The sequence below is a fragment of the Carcharodon carcharias genome, chromosome 20 (genome assembly GCF_017639515.1).
Source record: "Carcharodon carcharias isolate sCarCar2 chromosome 20, sCarCar2.pri, whole genome shotgun sequence".
In the NCBI taxonomy this organism is placed as follows: Eukaryota; Metazoa; Chordata; class Chondrichthyes; order Lamniformes; family Lamnidae; genus Carcharodon; species Carcharodon carcharias.
The window spans coordinates 64,132,382-64,160,243 of record NC_054486.1 but is presented as its reverse complement, the minus strand read 5'-3'; the positions used below and the strand labels follow the sequence as shown (position 1 = coordinate 64,160,243).

Genomic DNA, 27,862 nt, shown 5'->3' with positions numbered 1-27,862 from the left:
ACCCAAGGTAACAATAGCCAGCATGCTATTTGACTGCAAAAGACTGTCCTCACTTGATGCCCAGACAAGCACTGTTCCTGCTGGAACAAAAACAGAATTACCTGGAAAAATTCAGCAGGTCTGGCAGCATCAGCGGAGAAGAAAAGAGTTGATGTTTCAAGTCCTCGTGACCCTTCAACAGAACTGAGTGAATATTCTGTTGAAGGGTCACGAGGACTCGAAATGTCAACTCTTTTCTTCTCCACCGATGCTGCCAGACCTGCTGAGTTTTTCCAGTTAATACTGTTCCTGCTGGGGTCACTGGATAGCGATTGGAGGACTTACCCTACTTAAACCCTAGGGTGCTGAGGCCAACTGTAACCTTTTTACTGTCAGCAGCTAACTCACCACAGGCCATGAACATATGACAGACAAGCCTCGCTGTATGAATTAGCTGCTCAGAGATAAAACTCATTTGAGCTACTGAGAGTGTTTTGTGGATAAATTGAATGTGTTTTGTTGCTGAAAAATAAGCAAATCCTCCTGAAGATATAGATTTTTATGCAAGTTCACTATTTTAAATAAGTTCTAGAAGAATGAAACATCGCCATTTACAGCAATTCTTCAACTTGATTTTTAACCCCCATACCACCAGCAGAAAGAACAATTAGTGCAGAATCCAGCCATGTCAAGTTACTAAAGATAAACTGCTCCTACTTGTTCATTTTCCCAGGTCATATGAACTAAGAGTAGGAGTAGGCCACTCAGCCCCTTGAGCCTGCTCTGCCATTCAATAAGATCCCGGCTGATCTGATTGTAACCTCAAATCTACACTCCCCCCTACCCCGATAACCTTTCACCCTTTGCTCAGCAAGAATCTATTTACCTCTGCCTTAAAAATATTCAAAGACTCTACTTCCAGCGCCTTTTGAGGAAGAGCGTTCCAAAGATTCATGATCCTCTGAGAGAAAAAAATTCTCCTCATCTGTCTTAAATGGGTGACCTCTTATTTTTTAAACAGTGACCCCTAGCTCTAGGTACTCCCATAAGAGGAAACGCCCTCTTCACGTCCACCTTGTCAAGGCCCCTCAGGATCTTACATGTTTCAATTAAGTCGCCTGTTACTCTTCTAAACTCCAGTGAGTACAAGCCTAGCCTTGTCAGCCTTTCCTCATAAGACAATCCACCCATTCCAGATATTTGTCCAGTAAACATTCTCTGAACTGCTCCCAATGCATTTTCATCCTTCCTTAAATAAGGAGACCAATACTGTACACAGTACTCCAGATGTCGTCTCATCAATGCCCTGTAAAACTGAAGCAAAACCTTCCTACTTTTGTATTCAATTCCCCTTGCAGTAAAAGATAACAATCTATTTGCTTTCCTAATTACTTGCTGTACCTGCACTGACCTTTTGTGACTCATGCACTTGAACACCTAGATCCCTCTGCATCTCAGAACTGCAATCTCTCGCCATCGTGGTAACATGCTTTTTATTTTTCCTGCCAAAATGGACAATTTCACATTTGCTCACTTAATACTCTATTTACCAGATCTTTGCCCACTCACCTAACCAATCTATGCCCTTTTATAGCCTTCTTAGGTCCTCTTCACATCTCACTTTTCTATCTATCTTTGTGTCATCAGCAAATTTAGCAACCATTCCTGAGAGCCCTTCATCCACGTCATTTATACAAATTGTAAAAATTTGAGGCCCCTGGACTGATCCCTGTGGCACACCACTCATTACATTTTGCCACCCAAAAAATGACCCTTTTATGCCTACCTTTTGTTTCCTGTTAGCTAGCCAATCTATAATCCATGCCAATATGTTACCCCCTAGACCATGAGCATTTATTTTTCGCAATAACCTTTGATGTGGCACCTTAAATGCTTTCTGGAAATCTAAATGCAGCATTGTAGTAATTATGGTTTTGTTTAGTGTGTAATGTAACTTTAAGAATAATACTTGTTAAGGAAGATCACATGATCTGTAGTAACCAATGGGAGAGTAGCGCAGGCTGCCTCAGCAGTCAGTGTGGAGTTGGAGTTGAATGCAAATGTATAGTTGCTGCTGAGTATATTGTAAATAAACTTAATGTTTCCACCCAAGAAGTGTCTGCAGATCAACTCTATCAACAATAATAGCAACTCAGTCACCCTTACAACACATATATATATACTTTTTCAAAGAAGTCCAATAAATTGGTTAAACATGATTTCGCTTTCACAAAACCATGTTGACTTTGCCTGATTACCTTGAATTTTTCCAAGAGCATTGCTATAATGTCTTTAATAATAGTTTCTAATGTTTCCCCTATAAAAGATGTTAAGCTAACTGGGCTATAGTTCCCTGCTTTCTGTTTTGCTCTGCTTTTTGAATAAAGAAGTTACATTTACTATTTTCCAACCCAATGGAACCTTTCCCAAATCTAGGGAATTTTGGAAAATTAAAAGCAATCTCCCTTGCCCCTTCTTTTAAGACCTGAGGATGAAGCCCATCAGGACTTGAGGATTTGTCAGCCCAATGCTCCAACAGTTTGCTCAATACCACTTCTCTGCTGATTGTAACTTTCCTGAATTCCTCCCTCTCTTCTATTTCCTGATTTACAGCTATTTTTGGGGTGTTACTTGTATCCTCTATAGTGAAGAGCAATGCAAAATACCTGTTCAATTCATCACAGAATCATAGAGTGGCACGGCACAGAAGGAAGCCATTTGGCCCATCATGTCTGCACAGGCTCTCCCAATGTGCATTATGACTTAGTGCCATTCTCCTGCCTTTTCCCTGTACCCTTGCACATTGTTTCTATTCAAATAATCACCTAATGCCCCCTTGAATGCCTCGATTGAACCTGCTTCCACCTACCTCCAGGCAGTGCATTCCAGACTCAAACAACTCGCTGTGTGAAAAAGTTTTTTCTCACATCACATTTGCTTCTTTTGCAAATCACTTTAAAAACTGTGTCCCCTTGTTCTCGATCCTTTTACGAGCAGAAAGTTTCTCCCTCTTTATTCTGTCCAGCCCCATCATGATTTTGAACACCTCTATCAAATCTCCTCTTAGCCTTCTCCTCTCCAAGGAGAATAGTCCAAACCTCTCCAATCTATCTTCATAATTGTAGTTTCTCATCCCTGGATCCATTCTTGTAAACCTCTTCTGCACTCTCTCTAATGCATTCACATGCTTTCTATAGTGTGATGCCCAGAACATTAAACAATACTCCAGCTGAGGTCTAACTATTGTCTTACATAAACTCAGCATAATCTCACTGCTCTTGTACTCTGTGCCCCTATTAATACAGATACTGTATGCTTTATTATCTGCTCTCTCCACCTGTCCTGCCACCTTCAATGATCAATGCACATATGCATCCAGGTTCCTCTGCTCCTGCACACCTGGAGAATTGTACTCCTTATTTTATATTGTCTCTCCATGTTCTTCCTACCAAAGTGAACCACCTCACACTTCTCCGCAGTGACCTTCATCTGCCACCACTCCATCAACTTGCCTATGTCCTTCCTCCTCACATTTTACAATGCTTCCAAGTTTCATATCATCTGCAAACTTTGAAATTGTCCCCTGCATACCGAGATCTAGATCATTAATAGGAAATGCAAGTGTCCCAATACTGACCCCTGGAGAGCTCCACTACAAACCTTCCTCCAGCCTGAAAAATATCCATTGACCATGACCCTTTGTTTCCTATTACTCAGCCAATTTTGTATCCATGTTGCTACTGTCCCTTATATTTCATGAGCTATAACTTTTTTCACAAGTCTACTGTGACCACTGTATCAAATGCCTTTTGAAAGTCCTTATATACCACATTAGTATCATTACCCTCATCAATCCTCTCTGTTGCCTCTTCAAAAAACTCCAGGAAGGTAGTTAAACATGATTTCCCCTTTAGAAATCTATGCTGGCTCTTCCTGATCAACCCACATTTTTCCATGTGACTATTAATTCTATCCCAAATAATTGTTTCAAGAAGCTTCCCCACCACCGAAGTTAAACAGACTCATCTGTAATTGCTGGGCTTATCCTTACAACCTTTTTTGAACAAGGGCATAATATTTGCAATTCTCCAGTCCTCTGGCATCTCCCCTGCATCTAGGGCGGACTGAAAGATTATGGCCAATGCCCCTTCAATTTCCTCTCTTACTTTCTTCAATATCCTTGGATGCATCTCATCCAGTCCCGGTGCCTTGTCAACTTTAAGTACTGACAGTTTATCCAATACTTCCTCCTTATCAATTTTGAACCTTTCTAGTGGCAGAGTTTCCTCCCCTGTCACCATGGCCTGGGTAGCATCTGCTTCCTTGGTAAAAGCAGATGCAAAGTATTCATTTAACACCTCAGCCAGGTCCCCTGCCTCCATGTGTAAATCCCCTTTTAGGGCCCTAATCGGCCCTACTCCTCTTTTTACCACCTTCTTACTATTTGTGTGCTGACACAAGACTTTAGGATTCCCCTTTACGTTGGCTGCCAGTCTTTTCTCATAACCCCTATTTGCTTCTCGTATTTGCTTTTTCGCCTCCCCTCTGAATCTTCTGCATTCCATTTGGTTGTCAGTTGTATTTTCTCCCTGACACCTGTCGTAAGTCCACGTTTTCTTCTTTATCATAATTTCTATCTCCCTTTTCATCCAGGGAGCTCTAAATTAATTTGCCCTACCTTTCCCTTTTGAGGGAATACACCTTGATTGTGCCTGAACCATTTCTTCTTTGAAGGTAGCCCATTGTTCAGCTACAGGTTTTCCTGCCAACCTTTGATTCCAATCTATCCGGTGCAGCTCTATTCTTGCCCCATTGAAGTCTGCTCTCTCCCAGTTAATTACTCTTACTCTGGATTGCATATTGTCCTTTTCTAGCATCATCCTAAACCTTACAATGCAATGATCACTGTCTCCTTAATGTTCCCCACTGACAGTTGATCTACTTGGCCCACTCATTACCAAGAACCAAGTCCAACAGTGCATCCTTTCTTGTTGGACTGGACACATACTGCTGTAGAAAATTGTCCTGAACACCATCTAGGAACTTTTGCCGCTCTCCACCCATTATAAAACCAATGTACGTTCCCAGACTACATTCGGGTAATTAAAGTCCCCCATTATAACTACTCTATAATGCCTGCATCTCTCTGTAATTTCCCTGCAGATTTTTTCCTCAACATCCTCCCCACTAGTTGGCAGTCTATGGACCATACCGAGTATTGTAATTGCACCCTTTTTTGTTGCTTCGCTCTAGCCAAATTGATTCTGTTTTTGAATCCTCTGGGACATCCTCTTTCTCAAGCACTACAATGCTCTCTTTAATCAACACCACCACCCCTCCTCCTTTTCTTCCTTTCCTATCTTTTCTGAACACCTTGTACCCATTAATATTTAACACCAGTCCCGCCCTTCCTTGAGTCAGGTCTCTGTTTTGCCACAACATCATATTTCCAAATGGCAATTGGCACTTGTAAATAACCAATCTTATTTACCATACTCTGTGCATTCACATTCATGCACAGTAACCCTGTAACTCATCTGCCATCACCTTATTTTCCAATACTAATTCCCCAGACTCACTCTCTTTAGAGCCAACTCTCATTTTGTTAACTCCTTTCTTTTTTTACATATCTATAGAAACTCTTACTTTCTGTCTTTATATTTCTAACTAGCTTTGTCCTGGGGAAGAATATTCCCTCCATTGGGGGGGAAGTGCAGGAGCGGGCACGGGCGGGCACACCTCCGATCACCACCCTCGATCAGAGGTGCGCCGCCATTTTATGTGGGCGGTCCAATTAAGGCCTGCCCAGCATGACGTCCGCCAGGAAGCGCTATGCGTTCCCTGTGTGGGCAAGGGGAGAATCCCTCAGTCGAGAGTGCGCATGAATGTGAAAGAGCACACTCATCTCCCTGAGGCTAAGTGCTGCCTCAGGGAGATCAGCGCCAAAATTAAAAATGGTGAAGGGGCAAAAATAAAATTTCCCTGACATGTCCCCTCATGTGACACTGTCACATGAGTTGGGACATGTCCATCACTTGAAATCATACATTTATTAACATTTTTTTAAAACCCTCATGAAACCTCACCCCGCCCATGGATGAGGTTTCATGTTTTTTCTGAAGCCCACCAGGGCTCCCGGCCTGCCCACCAACCCGAAGGTTGCACAGGCAGGTCCATTAATTATCTCAATTACTTTTTAAATGGCCTCAATAGGCCATTGACAGTTCAACGGACACACAGCTGATTCGACTGCGCCCCCACCGACCTGAAAATTGAAATGACACGGGGTGACATGGGGAGTTCCGCGGTGAACACGCCCCACCCCCCATTCACTGACCTAAAGATCCTGGCCTTGTATTCTAATTTTTCCTTCCTTATCAATCTTTTAGTCATTCATTGCTGCTTTTTATATTCTGTCCAATCTTTTGACCTGCCACCCAATATTTTCATAATAATATGCTTTTTCTTTAAGTTTGACACTAATCTGATGCTAACTTTTTTAGGTAATCACGGATGGTGGGTCCTCCCCTTGGATTTTTTCTCTCGCATTGGAATGTATCTATTCTGTGCATTCTGAAATATCCCTTTAAATGTCTGCCACTGCATCTCTATTGACCTATCCCTTAACCTAATTTGCCAGTTCACATTAGCTAGCTCTGCTTTTATGCCCTCATAATTGCCCTTATTTAAGTTTAAAATACTAGTCTTGGACCCACTCTTCTCTCCCTCAAACTGAATATAAAATTCATTCATATTATGATCGTGGCTACCTAGGGGCGCATTCACTATGAGGTCATTAATTAATCCTATCTCATTGCACAATATCAGGTCTAGTATAGCCTGCTCTCTGGTTGACTCCAGAATGTGTTCTAAGAAATTATCCTGAAAATATTCTATGAACCTTCATCTAGGCTACCTTTGCCCATCTGATTTTTCCAGCCTATATGTAGATTAAAATTCTCCATGATTATTACTTTACCTTTCTGACCAGCTCCCATTATTTCCTCCTTTATACCCTATCCTAACATTTTGTTACTGTTAGAAGGCCTATACAGCATTCCCACAAGTGACTTCTTGCCTTTATCATTTCTCATCTTTATCCAAACCACTTCGACATCCTGGTTTCCTGAACTTGGGTCATCCCTCTCTCTTATGCTAATGCCATCCTTAATTAAGGAAGCTTTTCCTAGTTTCCTGTCCTTCCTAAATGCCATGTGCCCTTCAATATTCAGGTCCTAATCTATGTCATGCATCAACTACAGTTAAGAATGTGGACAAGGAAATTATTTCCAGGGATCTGACTAATACTCCCCAAATTATCTTCCAGTGCAAAGCCCAGGGCCAGAGGAAAGAGCAGGAGAGGTAAAAAAGAAAAGCACAAACCTCTGTCCACTCTTTGTGGTGCCATGTATGAATGCTCCTATCAGAAGAAAACAGGCCACAAACTATTTTCTTAACTCCTAAACAGTACACAGTAGATTGTATAGGAAAACTTATTTCTGGATACAAATTGTGTCATTTTAAAAAGAGAGTTTAGTAAATTTAGAGCTATGACCACTGCCAATTTAACTCCATGTATAGCAAGGCTAATCTGGGTGTGGCTGCTATTAGAAGCATCTGGAAGTCTGCAATGGACAAAAATGCTATGACTCTTTTTCCCTATAATATATTCCAGATGCTATGTTCATTTGTATCTCAAATATTTCATAACCCTTTAATATTCTTGCATTTAAATTAAAACAGTTCCAATTACCATACTTGTTAACCATCAGATTACTTAGTTGTCAACACAACTTTCTGAGTCCAAGACATTGTCTCACCCCTTGCATCCATACAGTGGACTCTTTCTGTCTAAGTACTGCATTATAGTCATACCTAGAAGAAAATCTAGAACATAAGACACATAGCAAATGGATCCTTCAACTTAGCCAATAGATATATCTAGATTATGATTACACCTTGCAAACATAAGAAAAGTCAATTATTAAACCAGGTTTTAAAATTTGGGGATACCCTTGGAATTAAAACACATGCACTGTTGCCTTGTAAGAGATTTTTTTCTTTCATAGAACGTGTCAGAAAATGGCACAATAAAAAATTCTCACAGCAACAAAACCAGAGCTAGTACACAATCCACCACCAATGCACAACACTTAATTGGTCAGCCCAGGAATTTGTCCTCAGTAACCAGAAATCTCGGGTGTCAACAGGACATCCCAATGCAGTTTGTTGGTTAGGCCCAGAAATCAACTGGCTTGGAAGACAGCAGCAGCCCTCAGGTGGGCCCTGGTTAGACAAACACAGGCTGGTTAGGGCACCATTTCCCCTAAAGATATATTGTCAATAGGTGCATTAGCAATTTGGTATTATATTCCATATCTGCTATCCCATTACCACCACATCTGACTCCCACCCCCCACCCCCCTGCCAAAAGTTATTAGACTAGTAAAAATAATTAGGACTTTCAGATTTCCCTGCAGTCTGAAGATCAGAGCTTCCCACGTATTTCAAGAGAAAGTTTAACATCCTCCAGACATCTCTCCAAATATTGCAAGAAAGTGATTTTATGCATCTTTCTCAAGTGTTTAAGGAAAAATTCCAGCCTGGTTCAATTCTGAACAGACAGCATTGCAGATTAGATACAAATATGGTGTAGGCACCTTATTCATGATTTGCCATCAACAAATGCATTATTAAGCATTGTTGCTTATGACAAAAAACTCCCCTTCCAGTTTCTGAATTAGGATGACACCAACACTGACCGTCTTAAAACACCAGCGTATTCATGGTCTCAATCGCCGGGTCATCAGAAGCAACTCTAATAAAGCTAATTTGCTGACCTGAACATTTAGTTCCCTAATTTCTGGAGATATAAAAATGCCTTGCAAGCTTCAGGCATTTAAAATCTTGCCTAAACAATATTACAGTTTGAATTATTGGTCATATTGCAGTTATCAAGCCACTCCCTCTTCTGCAGGGTTTGAGAATATTTAAATATGCATACATCTCACCAAGATTTCACTTTTAACATACAAACATCCAAATTAGTTGTACAGTCATTAATGGCACTGAAGGAGACCATTTGGGCCAGCGAGTCTATGCTGGCACCCGATGAAGCAATCCAGTCAGTCCCATTCCTCTGCATTATCCATAGCACTGAACTTTTATTTCTTTCAAGTGTCCATCCATTTCCCTTTTGAAATCATTGTTTCCACTTCCACCACCCTCGTGGGCAGGGAGTTCCAAGTCATTACCACTCACTATGTGAGAAGTATTCTTCCTCACATTTCTCCTGCATCTCTTGGCCAGAACTTTAAATCTGTGTCTCTTAGTCCTTGTACCATCTGCTAATGGGAACAGTTTTTCCTTGCCTACCTTATTTTTAAACCTGCCATAATCCTGTACACCTCTATCAAATCTCCCCTCAATCTCCTTTGCTCTAAGAAAGACAACCCCAATTTTCCAACCTAACCTTGTAGCTAAAATCCACCATCCCTGGAACAACTCTGGTAAATCTCCTCTGTAGTCGCTCAAGAGTCCTCAGATCCTTCAATGTGTGGTGATAAGAACTGGACGCAATACTCTCAATGTGGCCTAACCAGAGCTTTATATATGGTTGACAAAACTTCCCTGCTTTTGTACACAATGTTTTTATTTATGTGTAGGAAATAAAGAAATAACTTTTCTGAAAGAAGACACATGTTGTCAAAGCTTTTCATCTTGCGCTCATCAGGACAATTGGCAAGAATACCAAGTGTAAAGGTAACAACAATTTATACTTCATGAGAAGACAGTGATGATTGGTTGGCAAGTGGACTCTGGTAGAGGTGTTGCCATGGAGAATGTATCAATTAACCAATGACTGACAGTTACCTGCCAAGCTTTGTTTAAATTCAAACTAGGCAGGTTGACTGATTAGTCAAGGCAAAGCCTTGAGGAATGAACTAGAGAATGGCTGTCACCTATTTTGTTTAGGCGAAACAGGTGCAATGTGTGTACATGTTCTTTCTGTCTGCAAAGAACAGGGCCCTGTGCATTAATATATGTAGCTTCTGGCACATGTAAGTGTACCACACTGTGAGCCTGAAGGATAATGTTAAATTGGTTGTCAGCATAATTCTTAGCACACTCAGAATTGTTTAGCAAATGTTGTTCAATCGCGGAATCACATTTAATGTTAGACAACATAGCTGGGATTCTCCGCTCCCATTTGTGGAGGGCGTTATAACAGGCAGGAGAGGAAAATATCAGGAGGTTGCAAAAATCGGTTTCACGTTGTCGTAAAACCAGTTTGCGATCGTCCGCTCCATCTATCAATGGCTGCCGCATTTCCCGCCACCACATGTCAGGAAGCTAATTTCATTACATTAGAATCTCATTAGAAGCCCTGCTTGCCGGAATCATCGCCCCATGCTGGATCATGAGTTCACGTAGCCATGATTTCACGCTGGCGTGTTTCAAAATGGTACATAAGCGATGTGCACCTGACGACCTGGACTTCACTCGGGTCTTCAAGGTTTGTTTATTTACCCTGCTTTGGGCAGCACTCAAGGTCATCAGCGCCAGGCTTTGCAGGCAGCACCATATCACTTTTAGGGGGGCCCACGGGCAATTTTCCACCTAACAGACCAGCAGTAAGGTGAGAGTGGTATTTCCATGGCTGCAGGTCTAGGGCTTGCTTGGGGAAGGGGGAGGAGTGACCGCAGGCAAGGGAAGAAGCTGCAGGGAGAGGGCTGTACTAGGGAAGGGGGGTTATCCCAAGGTGTGTATGGGGGCACATGTTGATCTGTGTAAGTGGCCTCAAGATGGTGAGGGCTGAGGAGGCAGTCTCCAGAGGAGATGAGGCCAGATGGAGATGTGAGGGTGTGTGTGAGAGAGTGAGTGGTGATGTCCCTCCAGCTGGCAATGAGTGAAATGCCAGTACATGTGTGATAGACTTGTGAGTTCAGAGTGATGAAATGGTTGACTTACCCTGGCGGCACAGATGATATCATTCATCTTTCTGCACAGGATGGCCAATCTCTTCTGTATAGTGCTGTCACTGACCACCACTGCCACCGTCTCCCAAGCCAGAGTGGTGAGATTGCTGGACCTCCTTCAGCCAGATCAGGGGTAGAGGGTCTCCAAAGGGCATTCTAGTGACCGGTCACTGAACTCTTCTTGGCTTTCCGGGCCATGTCTTCACTGGAGCAGTCCTGGGCTATAAACATTGAGAAATGTGTGCATGGCTGCAGTTTAGATATGGCACCCAGAGTGAGGAAATGATGAGGAAATGGTGTGGGGGGCAATTCAGAGGCCGCCCGCCAGTGACATGGCGCGTTTCCTGTGGCTGCATAATTAATGAAGCAGGAAGCAGACAATATGGCGCAAAAACCCACCCTTGCGGCTGGCGGGAAAAATGTATTTTTCACACCCACCACAACACTTAGTGCAATTCAGGGAAAATTCCAGCCTATGTTTTGAGTTTTGCAGGCATGGGCTGGTTGGGTATGGTCGGTACCTTGACTGTTGTGAACAGTTGAAGGGACATGTTGTTTGATACGATCCACCAGTCTTTGGGACATGCGGCCTACACACCTGGCATCACACCAATACTGAAATTGATATATACCACCTGACTCCTTTGTGTGCTAAGCAGAGCATTTTGGCTTGATGGCAGCATCCTGTTAGTGGTGAATACTACTCGTGTTGCTACTGCATAATAACAGTGTAAAATGGCTAGCTTCACCTGTTGCTCAAATTTTTGAGACACCTTGCCCTTCCAGGGTAATCTAAGGTCCACTGGGCACTTTTCAGTCCAAAAGGTGCTGGTCTTAGGCTCATTTATGATTTTGCCTGATATATTGCAAGCAAAATTTGAGCACGAGCGAAGTTAGCTATTTCACACTGCCAAAAAGATTTCATGCCTATCGCAAATGAGTAATGTGGTGTATGAATTTCAGTGCCAATGTTGTGCCAGGTATGTAGGCCATACATCCCAAAAACTGGCAGATCGTATCAACAGCATGCTCCTTTGGCTGGTCGCAACAGTCAAGGTACCAACCATATGCAACTAGCCTGTGCTCGCAAAACTCAAAGTACAGTGTCCAACATTAGATGTGATTCTGCAAATGGACAAAATTTGCTAAACAAACTTGAGTGTGCCAAGAATCACACTGACAATCAATTTAACATTATCTATCAGGCTTACAGTGTGGCGCACTTACACATGCTAATACACAGGGCCCTGTTCTTTGTAGACAGAAAGAACATGTACACACGTTGCACCTGTTTCAACTAAATAGGTCACTGCCATTCTCTGGTTCATTCCCCAGGGCTATGCCTTGACCAATCAGAGTCAATCTGCCTGGTTTGAATTTAAGCAAAGCTTGGCAGTTAACTGCCAGTCATCAGTTAACTGGTGCATTCTCCATGGCAACGCCTCTAACAGAGTCCACTTGCCAACCAATCAGCACCGTCTTCTCATGAAGTATAAATTGTTTTTCCCTTTACATTTGGTATTCTTGCCAATTGTCCTGATGAGTGCAAAATCAAAAGCCTTAACAGCATGTCTGTTTTCAGCTCAAGCTCTGCACTACCAAACAACGATAAATAACTTTTCATATCCAAACAAAGATATTCATTCTGTTAACAATAAAAAGTTCTGATTCTATGAAATGCCAGCCAGTTTAAAAAAAGTCTAAATGTTGTACAGATTATTCCAGTATATTTTACAATAATGATAACATGGACTTCCAAACAACAGAATACTCGAGTACTATTTAAATTCAAATATTTTCTCTGCCCCAAATTTCAATAATTCTCATAAAAATGCATTTCAAAATGATTTAGATTTTAGGGAATAATAAAATAACAACTAACTTCTTCTTGAGTTCTCTACCCAAAGGCAGGTCCGAGCCACAGCCTCCAAGATGGGTGGTGCAAAGAGGCAGGGCCCAAATCCATCCCAGCTGTAACAGAGATCAAACCTCATCCTGTTGGCACCAATCTGATCTACACTGGCTATCCAGCTAACTGAGCCAACCACCAGCCCACCACGGCTCCCCCCAAACATCCTCCCCCTCCAAGCCTAAGGAGGCCAAGTTACTGTGGCAGCATGCACTTTTAAGTGCATGTTGTAGTCCAGAGCTATGAATACCAGTGATGGTAGAAGATCCAATTTTCTTTCTATCACAAGGCTGACCAGTAATTCCTTCCCCCTTAATGCCCGCCAATGGCATATTTTAGAAAGATTTACAAGTTTGCATGCAACCTCTTTGGCTGCATTATAAGTGCACCTTCCTTGGCCATCAGGAACTAGGCCTGAATTTTTACCTCGTCGGGCATCAGGGGACCTGGGAGCGGTTGGGAAACAGGCCCCTAACGGCGATCGGCCCACGACCGTGATTTCTCAATGGTTGGCCAATTAAGGCCAGCCCAGCATGAAACGCGTCTTCCCAATGGTTGGGAAGGGCTGGGCAGGGGTCTGTCGGGCGCCGAGTCCAATGGCGACCCGGCGGGCAGTTTGAAATCGGCAGAGACAGCTCCCTGAAGGCTGCCAGGGGAGAACCTTTCTGCAGTCTGTAGACTGGAGCAATGGCCTCACCAGCAGCTGGAGAAGTCAGGTGGGAGGGCAGTCGGGTGGGCACTCAGCACCCCCCGTTTCTCAGACAAGTGCCTCGCAGTCCTCGTGGAGGAGGTGGGTGTCAGGTGGGACACCCTCGTTCCCAAGGATGGCAGGAAGAGACCACTGCACCAGATCAAAAAAGCTTGGGAGGAGGTGGCAGCCGAGATCAGTAGCCACGACATCGTGAGGCACACATGGGGGCAGTGCCGCAAAAGGATCAACGATCCGCTGTGCTCAGCAACGGTGAGTACCATGTTGGCATGGATCAGTGTGGTGAAGTGTTAAGGGCTGGCATCGTCCCATGGAGCTCAGGAGTGTTAGAGTCTGAGTGCCAACTGTCAATAATGCCGGAGCTGGCCAAGGGGCTGAGTTCTCGCTGCATGGACTGAGTGCCTGGCAGCTCGAGGGCCACGACTCAGATGTGCCCTGCAAGGTGTTCCTCAGCTGGGGTTGGCCAAGCTGCACTGGCGCTGCAGGTAGAGAGTGGACTAATCAATGCTCCTCTGTCCTTTCAGGAGAAGAGGAGCCATAACAACATCGAGAGTTCAAGGACAGGTGGAGGCCCCCCCAAACCTCCTAATCATGACGAGGTTTGAAACGGATGCTTTGGAACTGGAGAGGCACCACCCACCTCGGTCAGCCGGTCATGGAGAGTCTGGGGTCTCTGACGAAGGTAAGAGCGCAGTGCACAGAGGTGAGAGTTTTGGATTGTGTTGTCTCATCATTAATGGGAGCCTCAAAACCTGGGCCCCCATTGATCATTGAAAGGCGACGGCACCATGATGCAGATCTCCATTGTCTCACTAGGGTGCCTGGTATGCACAGTGACAGTGTGATGACTTAAACTAATGACATGTTGTTGTTTTTCCTTAGATTTGCCAGCATGCATTCGTATGCAGTACCCCAAAGAGCCGCTCTTGACGCCAGAGGACCGCTGGGCTTCAGGTGTACCTGCGTCACATCCACTCTGAGCCAGGCACCGGCACAGATATCGGCACCTCGGTGGGCGTTAGATCGTCAACTAGAATGTTGGTGTACAGCGGTGAGGGCACTTCATACTTGCTTGAGGAGCAGGCGGAGACAGAGAGTGTCCCAAGGCGCTGGCAGTTGGAGGACAGCTGGAGACCAGGACAATGCGGAGTCGAAGACAGATGATGAACCTCCGATGTCATCCATTAGGCAGCAGATGCTGGATGTCCAGCGGGATGTGTAGGAGGATCTGGCGGAGATCCATGAGGGTACGCTTGCCATGGTCTCTGTTGTGGAGGAGTCCATGAGCAGCATAAGCACTGCATTGACCCTCATGGACAAGCACACTGCCTCCTCCATTGAGAGAGTGGCAAATTTCATGGAGAGGCAGCTCTAGGGACAGTAACGGGGGTTACGCTGGGACCTGCAAGCCCTCACACAGGCAATGACCTCACGTGGTCAGTGCCAGTGTGGGTGATGGATGAGGCACCCAGTATCCCAGCTAGGTGCCCGTCCATCAATGGCGAGCAGGGAGGTCCAGAATGACCTCACGTTGGCGCATGAGCTGCTTGTCGTCTCCACAGACTCCTCTCTGGGTGCTCTGGATGATGGCAGCAGCTGTTCCGACCCTCTGCCAGTGACCGTGGCATCTGATGAAGCTGCGATGATTCGACAGATGCCAGCTGTGGCACTGGCTGCTCCCTCCCAGGCGGGACAAGCACAGGCTCCACTGGCCAGTGGACGACCGCCAAAGTCATCAAGGCTAACAAGACTGCAGAGTCAGCAGGCTGCCTCCAATGCTGCTACCTTGGGGGGGGTGGCGGGGTGGTGGTGGTGGTGGGGGGACACCAAGACGCAACACTCATAAATGTAAGTATATGACGCCATGAGCACAAGAGGGGCTGTTCACAGGTGACCTCCTGTTCTCCAATGTTTTGATTATATGTTTACTGGTGTGACCATTAACACAAGATACAGTAATGTTTATTTGTTGTGAGTGTCAAAATTATATACATTTTGTTTTTGTCATAATAGCCTGAGTATGCTTCACCTTTTTTTTTGGTGCAGGTTGCGCCAGTATGTAATGCTGGACACGAGTGGCTCTAAACCTTATTGCATAGGCACAGAGTGGACTTTGGGTTCAAATAAAAGGGTCACTTCAGACATCCTGGATGGAAGCGACAACCCTGGCAAGAGGTGGAAGCAGGTCTTTGGAAGCCTATTTGAAGGAGCGTTGGATCAAGGCATCCCTGCCGTCCCTGCCTCCCTGGAGGTTACCAAGGTCAGCCTCCATGCCCTCAGCATTTTCCTCACTGTGCTCCTCTTCTGACTCACTACTGGGTTCATCCTCTGTGGCCTGTGGAGCTGCCTCAAGATCCTCTTCCTCCAGTGGGTGTCCCCCTTGCCAGTGCCAGATTGTGGAGAGTGCAGCATGCACCCACCATCAGTGACACCCACTCTGGGAGGTATTGTAGTGCTCCCCCTGAATGGCCCAGGCATTGGAAGCACATCTTCAGAAGACCCAGGTCGTCTCTGTCACTGCCCTTGTGGAGGGATGAATCCTATTATAAACGCTGCTCTGCCCCTGTTCTTGTGTAGAGAGAGGCATCATAAGCCACCTTTTCAATGGATAGCCCTTGTCACCCAGCAATCATCCATCCAGTCAGGCTCGAGCCTTGAATAGCCTCGGCAACTGGGAGTGTCTGAGGATGTAGGCATCCTGGGAGCTGCCTGGGTACCTTGCACAGACTTGTAGAATCAACATCCTGTGATCACACACTATCTGCACGTTCATGGAGTGGAAGCCCTTCTCTTGAAGAGGGCACCGGGCTCACCTGCTGGCGCCCTGATAGTCACGTGTGTACAGTCTATAGCACCCTGGACACGGGGGAAGCCAGCAATGGCCGCGAAGCCTCTGGCTCCCTCAGCCTGGCTGGCCTCGTCCGTATGGAAATGAATAAATGTCATTACACACCTGAACAGAGCTTCTGTCACCAGCTTGACGCAACTGTGGACAGCTGATTGGGACACTCCACAAAGATCCCTCACTGACCCCTGGAAAGAGCTGGAGGCATAGAAGTTGATGGCCACTGTGACCCTTAGAGCCACTGGCTTTGGGTGTCTACCCACACAGTCGGAGCTGATCTCTGACCCAATCATATGACAAATGGAGGTTACTCTCTCCCTAGAGAGGCAGAGCCTCCTTCGGCATTGCACCTCAGAAATATTGAGGTAGCTGCATCACTGCCTGTAAACCCTGGCAGCAGGATAGTGGTGTCTTCTGCGGCCCCTTCTGCCTTGGACTGCCTGCTGGCCTTGCGCCCCTTGTGCCTCTCACCCCACAGGTCCCTCCCCTGGAAGCTGCATTGGGACACCTGGCCACCACTTACTTCTGCTCCTCTCTTCCTCCTCAGAGGAGGTGCCACCAGTGGAGACCACAATCTCCATTACCAGGGTTTCAGGCTGTCTGATACCTGGAAAGATCCACACAGTCAAAATTCTCCAGGGCCTTGGAGACACCAATGAGTCCTGAAATGAAGCCTGGAAATGCTAAGAATGAAGCTCAGAGCAGAGATGAAAGTGTCAAGTTCCAATAAGCAACCAGCAGCAAACTATCTCCTAAACTCCTCGCTACTCACACTGGCAATGCTGCTGAACCTTTTTATCCCGCCCTTGGATGAGGTTTTGTAAAAAGTGGGCTGCCTGCACGATGAGTGCAAAATCACACAGGCAATGTAAAATTGCAAACAATTGCCTTTTAATGGTCTTAGTTGGCCTTTTAATTGATGGCAGGCATGGCTCCAACACCCGTGCATGCCCGCTGACCTGAAGATTGCTCGCATGCAGAATGGCATCAGGAAGCTCTCCTGACATCATCTCACGTGATTTTATGCACGATTAGGTTGGGCACATGCCCGCAACGTGAAATTCTGCCCCTAGAGTGGAACTTGAACCTGGGTTTTTTGGCTCAGAGGCAGGGAAGCTACCCATTACACCACAAGATCCTGATTAGCAAATAACTAGATAAATACAAAATGATATTTGCCATAAAAGATTGGGGTACCACAGGGGTCAGTGTTTGGGCCCCAGCTATTCACAATATATATATCAATAATTTGGATGAGGGAACATTTTGAACTTTACTGACTACACAAAACTAGGTGGGAATGTGAGTAGTGAGGAGGATGTAAAAAGGCTTCAAGGCGATTGAGACAAGTTGAGTGGTTGGGCAAATACATGACAGATGCAGTATACTGTGGATAAGTGTGAAGTTATCCACTTCAGTAGGAAAAACAGACGGGAAGAGTATTATTTAAATGGGGATAGATTGGAATGTGTTGATGTACAAAGGGAACTGGATCTCCTTGTACACCAATCACTGAAAGCCAGCATGCAGGTGCAGCAAGCAGTTAAAAAGGTAAAAATAGTGTGTTGACCTTCATTACGAGAGGATTAAGGAGCAAGGGTGTCTTACTGCAGCTTCACAAGGCCTTGGTGAGACCACACTGGGGTATTGTGTGCAGTTTTGGTCTCCTTACCTAAGAAAGGATATACTTGCCATATAGGGAGTGCAGCAAAGGTTCACCAGACCGATTTTTGGGAGGCAGGATTGTCATATGAGGAGAGATTGGGCCGACTAGGCCTGTATTCACTGGAGTTTAGAAGAATGAGAGGGGATCTCATTGAAACGTACAAAATTCTGACAGGGATGGACAGGCTGGCTGCAGGGATGGTGTATTCTCTGACTGGGGGATCTAGAGCGAGAGGTCACAGTATCAGGATACAGGGTAGGCCACTTAGGATTGAGATGAGGAGACACTTCTTCACTCAGCAGGTGGTGAACCTATGGAATTCTCTACCACAGAAGGATGTGGAGGCCAAGTCACTGATTATATTTAAGAAGGAAATAGATTTTTGGACTCTAAAGGCGTCAAGGGGCATGAGGAGGGAGCAGGAGTACGGCATTGAGATAGAGGATCAGCCATGATCATGTTGAATGATGGAGCAGGCTCAAGGCATCAAATGACCTATTCCTGCTCCTATTTTCTATGTTTCTATGTGCTGAATTCAGTCCATAGGGCATTCTGTGGTACTAAAACACACCTTTGTGAGAAACAAAAGCTGCAAGATAATGGCTTTGATCTGCTAGTGATATCTGGAGGTAGTGTGACATGCGACGGAGCTACATGAAACCGTGAAGCCTTAAGATCAACCCATAGTCGAAGTTGGCCAGTTTTGCATCACGCAATCATGAGGTTCGATATCCAAGGCAGTCAGTCAGTTTGTTCAACGATACCCTTGGCTTCTAATTGTTTCAGCACCTGGACAAACGGCAACCACCTCAAGCTTTGTGAAACAGACGGAATTGATGTTTTGACACCAGGAGCATGACAGTACGTCTTAATTTCCCCAAATCCAGTAAATAAGAAAGGATATTGTTGTGTGTAGTCTGTGTCATCAATCACATCAAAGGGTTCTCTGATGGGGTCAAGTTTGAAGATAACCCCAACAAAAAGGTTTACCCTCATAAGGATTCTGCCATCGGCTATGTAGAATACGAACCTGCCTAGGGTGCCATTGTTGCAGTGCATTGGAACATTGATCATTCCCAAACCAGAACAATCGAGTCATCGTAAACTTGAACAGTGCCTCTTGTAGGAGTGAGAGAAAGGTGTTAACACATACTGTTGCTGAGCTTCTCAGTCAGTGTAGATACTTTTGCGCCAACATTGATGTGAAGCAACACTGAGACGCCCGCACTCCCGACTTAGCATTCCTTAAAATGACCTGGGGCAGAATCATCCAATCCTATTGGCAGCAGGTGTCATGGCCAGCGAGAGTGGACAATATGGTGAGAAGGCCAAAAATCAGTTTTACGCCATCATGAAACCAGTTTTTGATCGTCTGCTCCACCTGTCAATGGCAGGCCTCATTTCCTGCCGCCAAACATCAGGAACCTAATTTCAATATTTTTGCATCTTATTATAAGCCCTGCTCACAAGAAGCATCCTCCCATGCGTCAAATTTACCACCCATATCGGCATGACTTCAGAACGGCATTCTTCACAACTGCTTTTAAAAGGTGTGCACCTGGCGAGCTGAACCTCAAGGGGAATTCGGAGGTGTATGTGCACAACCTTGCACTGTGTTTGTGAACATCACCCATAGGACGTCAAGGTAGAGGCACCATGCATCTGGGGCAGGCACAGGCAAGTCGCTTTTTCCTGCTAGCTTTCAGTGCGGTGCTGGGGCAAGGGCTCCAGTGTGGGTGTGGTAGTGGGTGGTAGAGGACCTGGCTGAGAACAAGATGGAAGAGCTGCACATCTCCTCCAATGAGGAGGACATCGAAGGGGAAGACGGCGATGAGGTCCTCGAAGACACGGATGCCGGCAATGAGGCCATCACACTGGCCGGACGAGGCGGGCGCAGTCAGGAGGCCCTTGTAGCCACAAGATTCATGGGGGATGATGATGAGATGCAGTGAGGACAGTCCTAACATCCTCACTTTGCATCTGTGAACGTTTGACTCCTGTGTGGCTGATGGCAGCGCACATACCCTCAGGGCTCAGGCTCATAGCATAGAGACGCAGCAGAGGCCCTAATAGTCACTCAATTGCAGGAGGATGATGGCAACATGCAGTGAGGACACTCCATAGATCTTCGTATTGCCTCTGAGAATGTCTGACTTCTGTCTGACTGAGGACAGTTCACTTGCGCTCTGTGATCAGTGTCATATCATAGAGATGCAGCTGTGAAACTTTAAAAGCACCTGATCCTTTGTCCACCTTTAGCACCTGACCCCTTCAGGAGCACAGCATCATTGGTCACAGATGCTGAAGAGATGGGGATCAGCCCCACCTTAAAGGTACTGAGAGCACACAGAGAGAATGATGGAACTCTGTGACGCCTGCCCATGACATTCTAGCAGCAATGACAAGCACCATTGAGGTGCAGGCATCACTAATGTATCCAGAGAATTTGAAGCCGGAACATGATTTTGAACTGAAGGGTACACACTGCACAGGGAAGAGGCCCTGGACCGAGACATTTGCCTTTATCTTGTGCAGGAACCAAAGTTTCACATCTAAGTGACATGAACACTGCTCATCATAACAAGGATCCATAGACAAGGAGACATTCTTGGGAGTTTACTTACAATCGTGAACATTATGTACAAGTGATTAACACCGGGTATCCAGGCTGGTAGCTGATGGAATTTAAGATGGCCAGTTAGCTCAAGTGGTTAGAGTGTGGTGCTAATAATGCCAAGGTCGTGGGTTTGATCCCTGTACTGGCCAATGAGGGTTAGCTGTGTTGAAGCATGCTTGCTGCAGCCTTTGTACAGTTGCAATCTCAAAAGGATTGATGTCACACTGTGAGACCATTTAAAGTAGGGGGGCCTACACCTGTAGCTGCGCTTGGCTATTTGCCTATAGCCATACTCATCTGAAAACATCTGAGCTCAGAAGTTAGGCAGACTCAAGCCTTATTAGTACTTGGATGGGAGACGGCCTGGGAGTACCAGGTGCAGTAGGCTTCCTTTAGCTTTGCCAGGGCAATGTCTTCTCACCTTGGCACCATGCTGGACCACATGATCCACCTTGACCAGTCCTACATGGTCCTGGGCCGTACCATCTTTAATAACATCCATCTGGTCCAGGACATTATCTGCTTTTCCCAGAGGACTGATCTGTCGAGCGCCTTCCTGTCTCTTGACCAGGGAAAGGTGTTCAACAGGGTGGATCATGAATATTTATTCGGGACTCTGCGAGCATTCAGGTTTGGGACACATTTTGTTGCCCGGATCCAACTTCTGTACTCTGCGGCAGAGTGTCTAGGTAAGGTTAATGTGTCCCTGATGGTGCCCTTTCGCTTTGGGAGCAGAGTGTGTCAGGGCTGCTCCCTGTCTGGCCAATTATATTCCATCTGCATGGAGCCTTTCCTGCGCCTCTTGCAGGTGGGATTGTAGGGATTGTTTCTCTGTGGGCTGGGCTTCGGGGTGGTCTTTTCAGCTTACGCTGATGACGTGCTCCTTTTGTTCACCTGACCTGCGGAGGATGCGCGAGTGTCAGGAGGTCTACTCTGCTGCATCCTCTGCCAGGATCAACTGGGCAAGTGTCCTGGACTCCTGGTTGGTCAGTGGCAGATGGATCCCCTACCCGAGGAGCTCAGGTCTTTCACCTGGAGCAGAACCAGCCTCCTTTATCTGGGGGTCCACCTCTGCCCTGCTGAGGAATCCTGGCCAGCGAACTGGCAGGAGCTGGAGGCCAAAGTCACCACTCGCCTGTGGCGCTGGACAGGACTGCTCTGAGTGCTGTCTTACCGGGGTCGAGTGCTGGTCATCAACCAGCTGATTGTTGCCATATTGTGGTACCGGCTGGTCACTTTAACCCCTCTCCTGCATTTTGTCACAAAAATCCAGAGAAAGCTCGTCGACTTCTTCTGGGACAAAAGGCTGCACTGGGTCGCTGGCCCTTTCCTGCTGCTCTCCAGAAACAGAATGTTTTACCGCGATGCCACTGCCTCTAAAAGAACCTCAAGGGAGGCATCAGTGAATGGTGGGGCTGCCCTAAATGGGAGTCTGGCCTGCTGATTTCTTTATCTTGGAATAGGAGAGAGAAATCAGCAACCACAGTGACTGCCATTTGCCATTTAAAATCAGGCCCGCCACATATAAAAAAGCCTCCGCACCATGTCTGCTGTCCCTAAGTGGACAGTGAACGTGCCATCAGGTACCTAATTGGCCGTCCCTTTGAAATTTGAACTGGTCATCAGACAGCATTGCGGAGTGGAGCTCGAACATGGTCCGGACCCCAAAATGAAAATTCAGCTTTCTCCTCACAGCTTGCCTTCCCACCTATCTTTGTACTTCAACAAATTTAGCTACAATGCATCCAGTCCCTTCATCCAACTCATTGGTATGGATTGTAAATAGCTGAGGCCCCAAGATTGATCCCTGTGACACCGCACTAATTTGCCAACCTGAAAATGACCCATTTCTCCCAACCTTCTTGGCTAGCCAGTGAATGAAAATATGTTAACCCCAATAATGCGTGCAAAAACTTTAACCTGTTTTTGACTTTAATTTTTTTTTAAAAATCAAGGTGGTACATCATAAAATTTACTTTCAGCTTTTGCAATGGTTTAAATACAATGCCATATAGAGCAGTTAAGTCCAATAATCAACCTTCAGTCTGTGAGCAGTTACTCTATTTCAGCAAAAGAAACACTAACTATTCTGTGTTTGGTGCTGCACCCCAAGTTAGGCAGAGTAAAAAATTGGCAAGAGTTTATGATCTCTGAAATGTAGCCCCTGCTGGAAGTATACTTATTGATGATAAGTAAGGATGTGGTTCAACTGTGATATGGCCCCGCTGACCTTATGGTCTAGACTCAGAAGAATGATTACTTGGGCTAGCATCAGAGGAAAACCACCAGACTTTGAACTGTAACCAATAAAATGATATTCCCTTGTTTTCTATTTAGTTCCACATTTGGGAATGGAGGCACGTATAGTTTCATACTTAAATGTCTTTCTGATAGAATTTATTTGGATTGGACTGTGAAAGGAAGATACTCCCTCCTCCTCTTCCAGAGTATTTTAATTATTGCATGTGAAATACTATTCCTGTCACCCAAGGCAACCATTTAAATGTAGGTTGGTGAGTAGACTGCAGCTGTACATTCCTGACCACCATCCATATGACTCAGTTTTCCAAAGTAAAAAATGGTAGTCATTCACACGACAGTCTCATTGTCAAGTCAATTACTTTAGTTTGCCTGGAATGACACAATTGGTTTCATTCGGTATTTCCACATTTCAACAAAATGGAAAAAAAAATAAGAACCAAGGCCCTAATTAAAATTCATTTTGGAAGAATTTTTTTTTTAAAATGCATATAATTTCAAAATTAAAGGGATGCAAAAATCCTTTACACAAAACAAAAAATACATTAAGGAAAGTTATATCGTGGATTTTGCAGTACCACTTTTATAGTCCTAAATACAGCAAGATCTAATGAGAAAAATAGTACTAATGTCAGACTCACCAATGTTTAAGGTGTGGGCAGACAGGTGACCTAAGTAGTCTTTCTTCAGTTTAACTTTACATTTAACTGACTAGCACTTCAAAGAAAAGAAAATTCCCTTCCTCACAGAAATCATGCTCATTAACCCCAGCATCCCTCTGCATTACAATTCATCCACTCACACTACTGCTCCCCTTTTCCATATCCTAAATTGGGGGATCGCCCATAAAATACGGGAGTAAGTTCTTGCAAAAATAATGGGTAATAGATTTGCCTCAGTGATGGCTTTACATTGATGACTGTGACCTCACTGCACACTCAGAATTTAAGTGCATTCCGTCAGTGGGAATAGAGCCTTTAAAACGAAGCAACTTAATTTCCTGTTCCATTCCCACTAATCTCAAATTTTAAGGCCACTGGTTTGATGGAAAATGAGGAATCTGTGGCCAGCAGGTGAATCCAGGTCAACCAGTTATTGGGAGGAAGAGGAAGCCCTCCAAGGTGAGGGGTGAGAAACTTTCCTTCATGGGCTGGGATTTCCTCTCCTGCCTGCTGACCACTTCCTTCTTGCACATCAGAGCCAGAGACTAAAATACAATGAACCTCAAAGTTACAAATTTGCATTCTCCCTGCCCTCTGCCCACCCAAAACCAAGAGGGGGTTATTAGCTTATAATCATGGACGGGAAGCCTAGATGACTTTTCCCTCCCCCGTGGATCCATCTTCCACTCCTCCATGCCCCCAACCCCACTCCAGCCACCCATTTCACCACTGATTCATTATTGCTGGTCCCGAGCCTCCATACAAACTACCATTCTCCTGCTTCCCTCCCTTGTGCCATGGAGTTAAACAAGGAAAACCGCTGGCATCAGACACAGCAGCATAAAGCAGACAGGTGCACATCACCTTTTAACAAACGTGTTATAATGTTGACCTCCTGACAAATTTCCTTAGTGGGAACATTTGACTTTACTTACAAGACAGCAGTCGCTTCCATCAAACTCCATGGGGAGGATCTTCCGGTCGGCAAGCGGCAGCAGGACCCACTCACCAACATGTAAAATGATGCAGGATGACGTCAGGCAGAATTCCCGACGTCACCCCATGTCATTTCAATTTTCAGGGTGATGGGGGTGCAGCCAAATCAGCTGTGCACCCACCGACCCTTCAACAGCCTACTGAGGCCATTTAAAAAGTGCTTAAGATAAATAATGGACCTGCCCATCCAACCTTAGGGTTGGCGGGCAGGCCGGGAGCCTTGGCAGGCTTTAGAAAAAGCATAAAACCTCATCCACAGGCGAGATGAGGCTTCATGAGGATTTTTAAATATTTAATAAAGGTTTCACTAAAAGTGATGGACATGTCCCAACTCATGACACTCTCGGCTGAGGGAATTCCCCCCTCCCCCCCACCCGCACAGGGAGCGCATAGCGCTTCCTGGCGGATGTCACGCTGGGTGGGCCTTAATTGGCCCACCCACGTAAAATGGTGGCGTGCCCCCAATCGGGGGCGCTGATTGGAGGCGTACCAGACTGCACCCGCTCCTGCACTTCCCCCCTGAAATGGAGAAAATCTTTCCCCATAACTAAAGAAGTACTCTCCTGCAGAGGTTCCCCGCATTGCTAACACATTGGTTTACACAGATCATGTGATCTTACAGCACAGGATTATTCTTAAAGCAACAGTCCAACATTTCCCAAAGCTATAATTACTATATTCCTCCCCATTTAACTTTTCTCTACATTTTGTATTTACAAGGATATTTACCTCATGACATTACAATATTTACAAAGGTCATGAAATTACAAGTTCAGACTTTCAGGTGGTTTCCTATCCGTGTGGAATGTCACAGCTCCACGATTTCAGATTCTTTTGTAGGAACCACATTCTCTGGAACCGCATTAACATCAGGTACGTTATAAGGCACATGTAGTTCAGTGTCTTCTGCTCTGTCAGAGACATTGGGCATGTCTGACCTTGGTTGAGCAACTTCAACAGGAACCACTGGTTCAGTAATGGTTACAGGTGGAGCATCATTTTGTTGGGATATCTCCATTCTTTTTCCTATATGATCCATATCGGGGTGATCCGGTCCTCCACTTCCACACGGTACGACAATGGTCCGGAACTCACTTTAGCAGCTAAGCACTTGGGTCCTCCACCAAAATTCTTTACATACACTGCTTCTCCAACAGTAAATTGTCGCTCACTACTATGCAAATCATGAGTCGCTTTTTGGTTCCCTTGACTTTTCTTCACATTCCCCTTCAAATTGGCAAGTATTAGGTTTAGTTGTGTCTGAAGATAGTGCCTCATCAGTAATTTTTTTTTAAGGTCTATAAATTAAGCTCAGAGGTGTTCGTAGGTGCAGGTGCCTCTTTTATTGCTTTAACCTTCTCTTCAACTGGGTGTAACCCTTGGACATCTACCCAGAGGCCCAAATAAATGACTTCAATTGCTTGAAATGTGCATTTTTCCTTCTTCAGGCGCACTCCTGCTTCTAAAAATCATTTCAGGACTTCCTCTAGGTTAGCCAAGTGTTCCTTTTCTGTGAATCCAGTTTATCAGTACACCATCCAGGTAGGCCACAGCCTGAGACAGTCCCTGCAGTAAGTTCTCCACTGTCCTCTGAAAAATGGCACAGGCTGAAGAAAGACCAAAGGCCAGGCATATATTGGTATAACCCTTTGTGGGTATTTATGGTTACAAATCCCCAGGTGTTATCCAGCTCCAGTTGCTGATATGTGTGACTCATGTCAAGCTTTGTATACGTTGTCTCTCCAGATAGTTTTGCATATAGGTCTTCAATCTTGGGGATAGGTCTTCAATCTTGGGGATAGGGTACCTGTCTAGTTGGGCTGTTCTGTTGACTGTTGTTTATATTCCTCACAGATCCGGACAGTCGGGTCTGGTTTAAGGACAGGGACTATGGGTGCTGCCCACTCAAGAACTGAACCACTTTTATAATACCCATCCTCTCTAGCTGGTTCAGCTCAGCATCAACGTTCTCTCTCAGGGTATATGGCACCAGTCTTGCTTTTGAGAAGTGAGGGGTTATTACTGGGTCCACGTAATCTTGGCCTGCAGGCCTTAGATTTTTCCCAGTTCATCCTTGAAGGCGGTGTCATTTTTTTTCCAGCAGCTCTGGTAGTCCACCTGCTCGCAACTGGAGAATTTTGGACCAGTTTAATTTAGTCTCCTTCAACCAATCATGCCCTAGAAGGCTTGGCTTTTCACCTACTACCAGCATCACTGGTAGCTGTGTCAACTGGTGTCTATAATGAACAGTTGCTCTGGTGAGACCTTTTACTTGGATTTCTTCGCCTGTGTACATTTTCAATTTGGCAGATGTTTGTTTCAAACTTAATTGTTGATCACCTTTATTTAAATATCTGAAAGTGTGTTCTCCTATTACAGTGGTAGAAGAATCTATGTCTACTTCCATTTTTAATGGTTTACCATTCACTTGCACTGTAACAAATATTGGTTCTGTCTTCCCAACTTTCATGTTGGATAATGAAAAAATGTCAGAATTGGTTGTTTCTGGCTCTTCTACACTATCGATTTCACTGGACCTTGTTTGGAGGTCTGTTTAAATCTCACTTTGCGCTGCCTCATTATGTGTCTGCTTCTGTGACAAAAATTACATTCTACTTTTTTTAAATTGCCAATTGCTAGAAGACTGATTGTTATCATGTCAGTGCAAGCTATTTTTCAATTTAGTTGCTAAGTTGTTTCCTTTCATTTTTCGGTTAGCCGGGGGCTGTTTTCCACTTCACAGCAGAGTCCTAGCTTTTCACGCCACTTTCGGCTGACTGTTCCTACCTGACTAGGAGAATAATACCATTGTTCCTCCCTTGAATTGGTTGGGAATCCTTTACAGTACTTTCCATCATTAGTGCTATTTCTAACACTTTCTTAAAATCAAGATTCACTTCCACCAACAATCTTCATTGTATAAGGCCTTCCAGCACACCACATACTAAACGATCTCCGAGCATGTCATTCAGGGTTTCACTGAAATCATACTATTATATTAGCTGCTTTATTGTTTCCACTCAGGGCTCTATTCCATGAACTGAACCTGAACATCTGCATTGTGACTGAGGGCTTGGGTTGAAAATGTGCCTTAACAAGGTCTACTAATTCACTGAAAGTTTGCAAATATGGTGCAATGTAGGCCGTCAAGTTTCAAATCAAATTAGGTTTTGCTCCCATAAGTATTCAGGAAAATTGCTCTCCTCTTCTCTTCCCCCGTGATTTTGTTTATTTGAAAGAA

General features: G+C 45.1%; 1 non-coding gene across 1 annotated transcript; it reads left to right on the top strand.

The window, feature by feature from the left end:
* The first annotated feature begins 20,779 nt into the window (after positions 1–20,779).
* On the top strand, positions 20,780–20,853 carry trnai-aau. Its single transcript has one exon. It is a non-coding gene; the product is annotated as a tRNA-Ile (tRNA).
* Positions 20,854–27,862: the final 7,009 nt, after the last annotated feature.